Source organism: Pyrus communis, chromosome 8 (genome assembly GCF_041283825.1).
Source record: "Pyrus communis isolate YQ-2024b chromosome 8, ASM4128382v1, whole genome shotgun sequence".
Classification (NCBI taxonomy): Eukaryota; Viridiplantae; Streptophyta; class Magnoliopsida; order Rosales; family Rosaceae; genus Pyrus; species Pyrus communis.
The window spans coordinates 13,542,230-13,548,229 of record NC_142572.1 but is presented as its reverse complement, the minus strand read 5'-3'; positions in this window follow the sequence as shown (position 1 = coordinate 13,548,229).

Below are 6,000 nucleotides of genomic sequence, written 5' to 3'. Positions count from 1 at the left end.
TTTCATAAAGAAAATCCATACATACCTGGAGAAGTCATTAATAAACATCACCATGTACCGCATCCCACTTATCGATGGTTGCTTGATGGACCCAAACTCATCGGAATGAACCAACTCCAATGGCTTTTTCGCTTTAAACTTTGACTCTTCGTATGAAAGTAGGGATCGTTTTAGGCCGGGGATTAGAAGGGATGCTAATCTACTCTAAACTGACTTAAAAACACAAAACAAAGCTTAAAAACACTTAACTAGACTTATATGACTCAAAACAAACTAAAAAGACTCAAAACAGCACAAAACAATCAAAAAGACTCAAACTAGACTCTAAAGGTGATTTGGACGAAAATTACTTTTAACTTGACTTTAAACACTTAAAAACACAACCTGTATAGATTCTAACTAATTTGACACAACAAAGTAAAGGGGGATTGGATTTTGGACGAAATTAAGGTAAAAACAAACAGATTATAAAGACTCTAAACAACTTGGACGAAATTAGGGAAAACTATGGGTGATAAGCTAGCTAGAGGGTCCTTCTCCACACATGATATATGCATATAAACCAATTTCTAGTTATTATTCCTTTAGACTATGAATGACAACGCCCCAAGTTAGTTGCATCGCACAACTAACCATCAGATTTTCCTTATTTCATTGAATTAGATGGAATACGCATCTAAACCAAATTATCTTTCTCAAGTTCCCTATATGAAACGCATGATAGAGATACATATCAAAAGTCATTAAGTTTTGTGAAAATCATAAGCATTGTCAAGGCATTCATCACTATGAAACGCATGAGACTCATACCAAGGATTTACTTAACGCGATTGTGACTAGCAACCTCCACTACTTATGAATATAAGTGAATAACTATTATGTGAAACCCCCTTATATTCTAGCATCAAATTCATGCATGCAAATTAAGTGTCGACCCCCAACCCACATACATAAACAAGTTTTAATAACTTAGATAAGCAAATCACATTCAAGCCTTAAGAAACAATAACTGGATGGAATCAATTCATATAAAACATATAATCATGGCTTCGAATTCACCTCTAACTAAAAAGAAATTAGTTCCACATGTTCGCAAAACAAAGATAATTAAACTTAAACATTAAAAACAAAGATAGAATAAACCTAGAAACACTCCAGTGGCTTCTCCTTCCTTCCTTGCTGCCAACAATGGGGATTTGTGTGAATTTAGGCTCTTGAGGTGTGGTGGATGGTGTGGTGTGAATTTGTGGTAGAGGGTGGTGGTTTTTGAGTGTTGTGGCATCATGTATTTATAGGGTGAAGGGGAGGCGCGAATTTGGGCTGAAAAGGAGAGTAATTAGGACTCCAAATCACCAAAGAACAAGGATACTTTCAATTAGATTCCAAGGAGGAAAAGGAATGGTCCTTGTGGCAGATTCTAGAACTTCTAAAAGGGTTACATGTGGCATAAACTTAATGCACGAAAATAGGGCTTCTAGAACTTGATATTTAGGTGATTTAATGTGAAAAGGAGTCATCTTTGAAGTTGGAATTAAGTTAGGAAAAGATTAGGATAGAATAAGATAAGATAAGGTTGGATAAGGTTTGGATAAGATAAGGAAATTTGGATAAGGTTCCTTATTTCTTGCTCTTTCCTTATCTTCTTTGCATTTGGACTTCTTTCTCCAGATTTTTAGCCTTTCCTAGCCCTTCTTGACTTCAATTTCGTCCATCCTCTTTGCTCCATGGTTAAGCTATCCAATCCATGCCCAAAACTGCTCCATTTAGCTTCAAAATGCCCTTTCTTGCTCCTTTTGCCATTAGGACCTAAAAACATACGAAAATAGTTTAAAAGACTAAAATAAATAGTAATTAACTCACTAAATGAAAGGAAACAACATAACTAAGTAGCATAAATATGCTCCTATCAAATTCCCCCACACTTAGCTTTTGCTAGTCCTCGAGCAAAACAAAATAAACAAAACAAACAAAACACAATCTAGACCTTCCAACATGTACCTCAGGGATTTCCAATGAACATGACACATTAAAGAACACCACATACATAGATTTTAGTTATCCCTACCCTCGAGCATATACTTAATCATAGTTACCACTCACTAGCTCGCATTTAATCAATTAAAACATGATTTTGAATGTAGTAACATGCCTTAGAGAATCCCCTAATTCCTCACTGGATACACTCTATTTTCACATAGATTTTCTGACTACACTCCCTACACTAGGTATATGTGAGAAGATTGATGTAAATATGTAAACTAATACTCACATATGTATAATCAAAAAAGGCACTTTCTGGAATTATTAACATGTATATGATCTCATGAATGGAATGCCACTACTTAGACTTGAGAACCAAGGATACCATATGCTCAAACCAATTTTAAACTCCACATATTGAAACACATAACAATCAAGATCGAAGTCTAAGGGTTGTAACGGGGCAAGGGTATTGGCTAACAAAGAAAGGTAAGGATAAACAAAAGTTCTTAAAGCAATAGTAAGCAAAGTAATGAAATAAACACTTAGAATTCACTTTTGAATGCAGAAATCAACTTTGAACACCAAGGGAAACTTCAAACAAAACTCAGGGTCAAATTCAAACTTTTGGACCCTTTCTTCAGCAGTCAACACTTGTGAGTTCATTCTCACTTATTTTCAACTCCTTTTTCTTTCTTTTCCTTCTTTTTCCCAATTTTTTTTTTCTTTTTTTTTCATGCCCTATTCTTTTCTTTGGCACATAAATAATCCATCCCCCTAGACTCCCACGAAAATCCTTCCCCCACACTTGTTTTTCTGCAAATTGTAGAACAAAAGGAATTCCCTCTAAGTCATGCTTTACTATACTTTAAGAACAAGGGTATGGATAGTCCTATTCTAGGCTAGGTAAGGATAATGTGGTTAAGAAAGAAAATTAGGCTAACTCAGGCTCAAAGGGGTTAACATACAATACATATGCAAAGGGTAAGGCTTTTTGGCTCTTGTTTTAACTAAACAACTTCATCTTGCTTTATGTTATGCACTCAATTTTATGCTTTGAATGAAATGGGCATGAGTTCTAGTATTTGGAACTATAGTGATGAAACGCATTCTAAGTAGCAACCAAGCAAAGAATAATGAGATCATGCAACGACTTAGAAAACAAGAAATCAAGATTAATAACTCTCCAAATAAAGTTTAGGCTCAAGTCTCTCAGGGTTGTAGCATTAGTTTGAGTTCCTTCCTTCAAGCATGTTACAAAAACTGATTTTTTTTCCTTTGTGATTACATGTGAATTCGTAAATGTCAACTACAACTAAGCATAAACCAAAGAGTCTATCAAACTTTCATCCATGTTTGTAACTTTCTTTAATAGTCATGCGATTAAAAACCAAATCCTCATCATTGTGTTGGAAGGTATCCTAAGACACAAACAAACATAAAAACAAAAAGGACTCTAAAAACAACTCTTTTTGGGTTTTTAAAACACTCTTTTTCGATTTTTTTTTTTCAAATTTTCGGATTTTCTATTTAAGACGCATACAAACACTTCAAAACACACTAAAAACACTTTAAAACAGTGAAAAACAACTTTAGAAATGATGGGTGATAAAATCCCACGAATTTGCATGAAAAACACTTTGTTTACCCCCCCCGCCCCACACTTAAACCAAACATTGTCCTCAATGTTTTAAGCATAGACTCACAAACAAACAACCAAATAACACAACTAACAAACACGATAAACATGGCAAAATAAAAGCAATAAAGAGTAGGGTTTAGGAATGCAAATCTGGTTATGGAGCCGGAGATTCCTCGGTCTTCTTTATTTGCATGCATGCATGGGTTGCCTCCCAAGAAGCGCTTGCTTTAACGTCTTCCAGCCGGACAATACCTCCTTTTAAGCTACCCTAGGTCCCATGGCATGGAATTGATCTTTGAATGGAAGGTGATACTTGAAATGATCCGGTAATGGTTTAAATTCTAAAGTGGGTGACTGAATCATTAACAACATATTAGTATAAAACAAAATTGAAATTCGGGGAGGTGGCTTACCTGTGTGCTCCGACATGAACTCAAGAATAAACACCCCTTCGAAAGTTGTAGGACTAGAAAATTCAACTAGATTTGGTGATTTGAGAGTTATGACTTGTCCCGTGTCATAAAATCCAATTTCTTTGCGAATTGTTGTCTCAAGTATATCTCTTTGATGACTTCTAGACATTCCCCAGCCACATCTTGCTCTTGATTCTTTCGAAAGGATTCAAAGATGCCTTTCTCACCCTCTTCTTCCTTGGAGTGCATGATCCTGCAAGGAATAGGGACATTTGGTGGAACGGGGATAGAAATAATTAAATTTGGAACAACCTTACCTGAATTGGATGGCGTAGGAGCAATAGGTGCCTGCGGCAAACGTGTTTCCACCCTTGCCGTGGGTTGGGTGTGTTCTTCTTCCTCAAATTGCAATCTTTCATCTTCCTTGTAATTTGATTTTGATGGTTTAGGGTCTATTCCAACATCCTTACTACTTCTCAAGATGATTTCCTTGGCAGTTTCAAATCCTCCCTTCGGATTTGCAATGGTTGAAATAGGGAGTTTGCCTTGGTCTTGAAATTGTCCTACGAACTCCGCTATCTGCCCAATTTGCTTTTCCAAGTGGTCCAACCTTTTGTCTTGATTTTGCATTGCTTTGTCTTGATTTTCTTGCCCCTGAGACAAATTGGTGAGTAACTTAATAACTGTATCATTATACAAAGACGTACCTGAATTTGTTTGGGCAGGTTGTGGTGGCTGCATAGGTGTTGTATAGAACTCCTCATATGGCTGCCAATATTGTCCTTGTTGAGCCTCCTTGACTTGATTTTGTGAGCCCTGCACCAAAGAAACTAAGTCATTAAGAATTTGATTATAATCTATTGACGAACTTGAGTTTGGTTGGGCATATTGTATATGAGGTTGTGGCAGCTGCATAGGCGTTGAATAGAACTCCTCATATGGCTGCCAATGTCCTTTGTGTTCAACTTGTTGAAATTCCCACCACATAGAGTTTGAATGATCACTCCAATCTCTTTGTGGACATTGATTTGCATGATATTCTTGCCTATAAAAAGCACCAAATGTAGGGACACTTTGCATTGTGGACCCTTCGGCATACTGTGATAACTGATAAGTAAGATTCGCTATTTGAGCCTGAAGATTAGCAATTGCCATGTCTTGCTTCTCTAGTACCTGAAATCAAAGAAATAAAACTAAATTAAATATCAAAAGAAAAATAAACAAACAAACAGAAGGATTAGCAATTTTACTAATCCCCAGCAACGGCGCCAAAATTTGATGTGGAATATTATAACCCTCAAATTAAAACCCTATGATTGTAGTATATGAAAGTAGGGATCGTTTTAGGCTGGGGATTAGAAGGGATGCTAATCTACTCTAAACTGACTTAAAAACACAAAACAAAGCTTAAAAACACTTAATTAGACTTATATGACTCAAAACAAACTAAAAAGACTCAAAACAGCACAAAACAATCAAAAAGACTCAAACTAGACTCTAAAGGTGATTTGGACGAAAATTACTTTTAACTTGACTTTAAACACTTAAAAACACAACCTGGATAGATTCTAACTAATTTGACACAACAAAGTAAAGGGGGATTGGATTTTGGACGAAATTAAGGTAAAAACAAACAGATTATAAAGACTCTAAACAACTTGGACGAAATTAGGGAAAACTATGGGTGATAAGCTAGCTAGAGGGTCCTTCTCCACACATGATATATGCATATAAACCAATATCCAGTTATTATTCCTTTAGACTATGAATGACAACGCCCCATGTTAGTTGCATCGCACAACTAACCATCAGATTTTCCTTATTTCATTGAATTAGATGGAATACGCATCTAAACCAAATTATCTTTCTCAAGTTCCCTATATGAAACGCATGATAGAGATACATATCAAAAGTCATTAAGTTTTGTGAAAATCATAAGCATTGTCAAGGCATTCATCACTATGA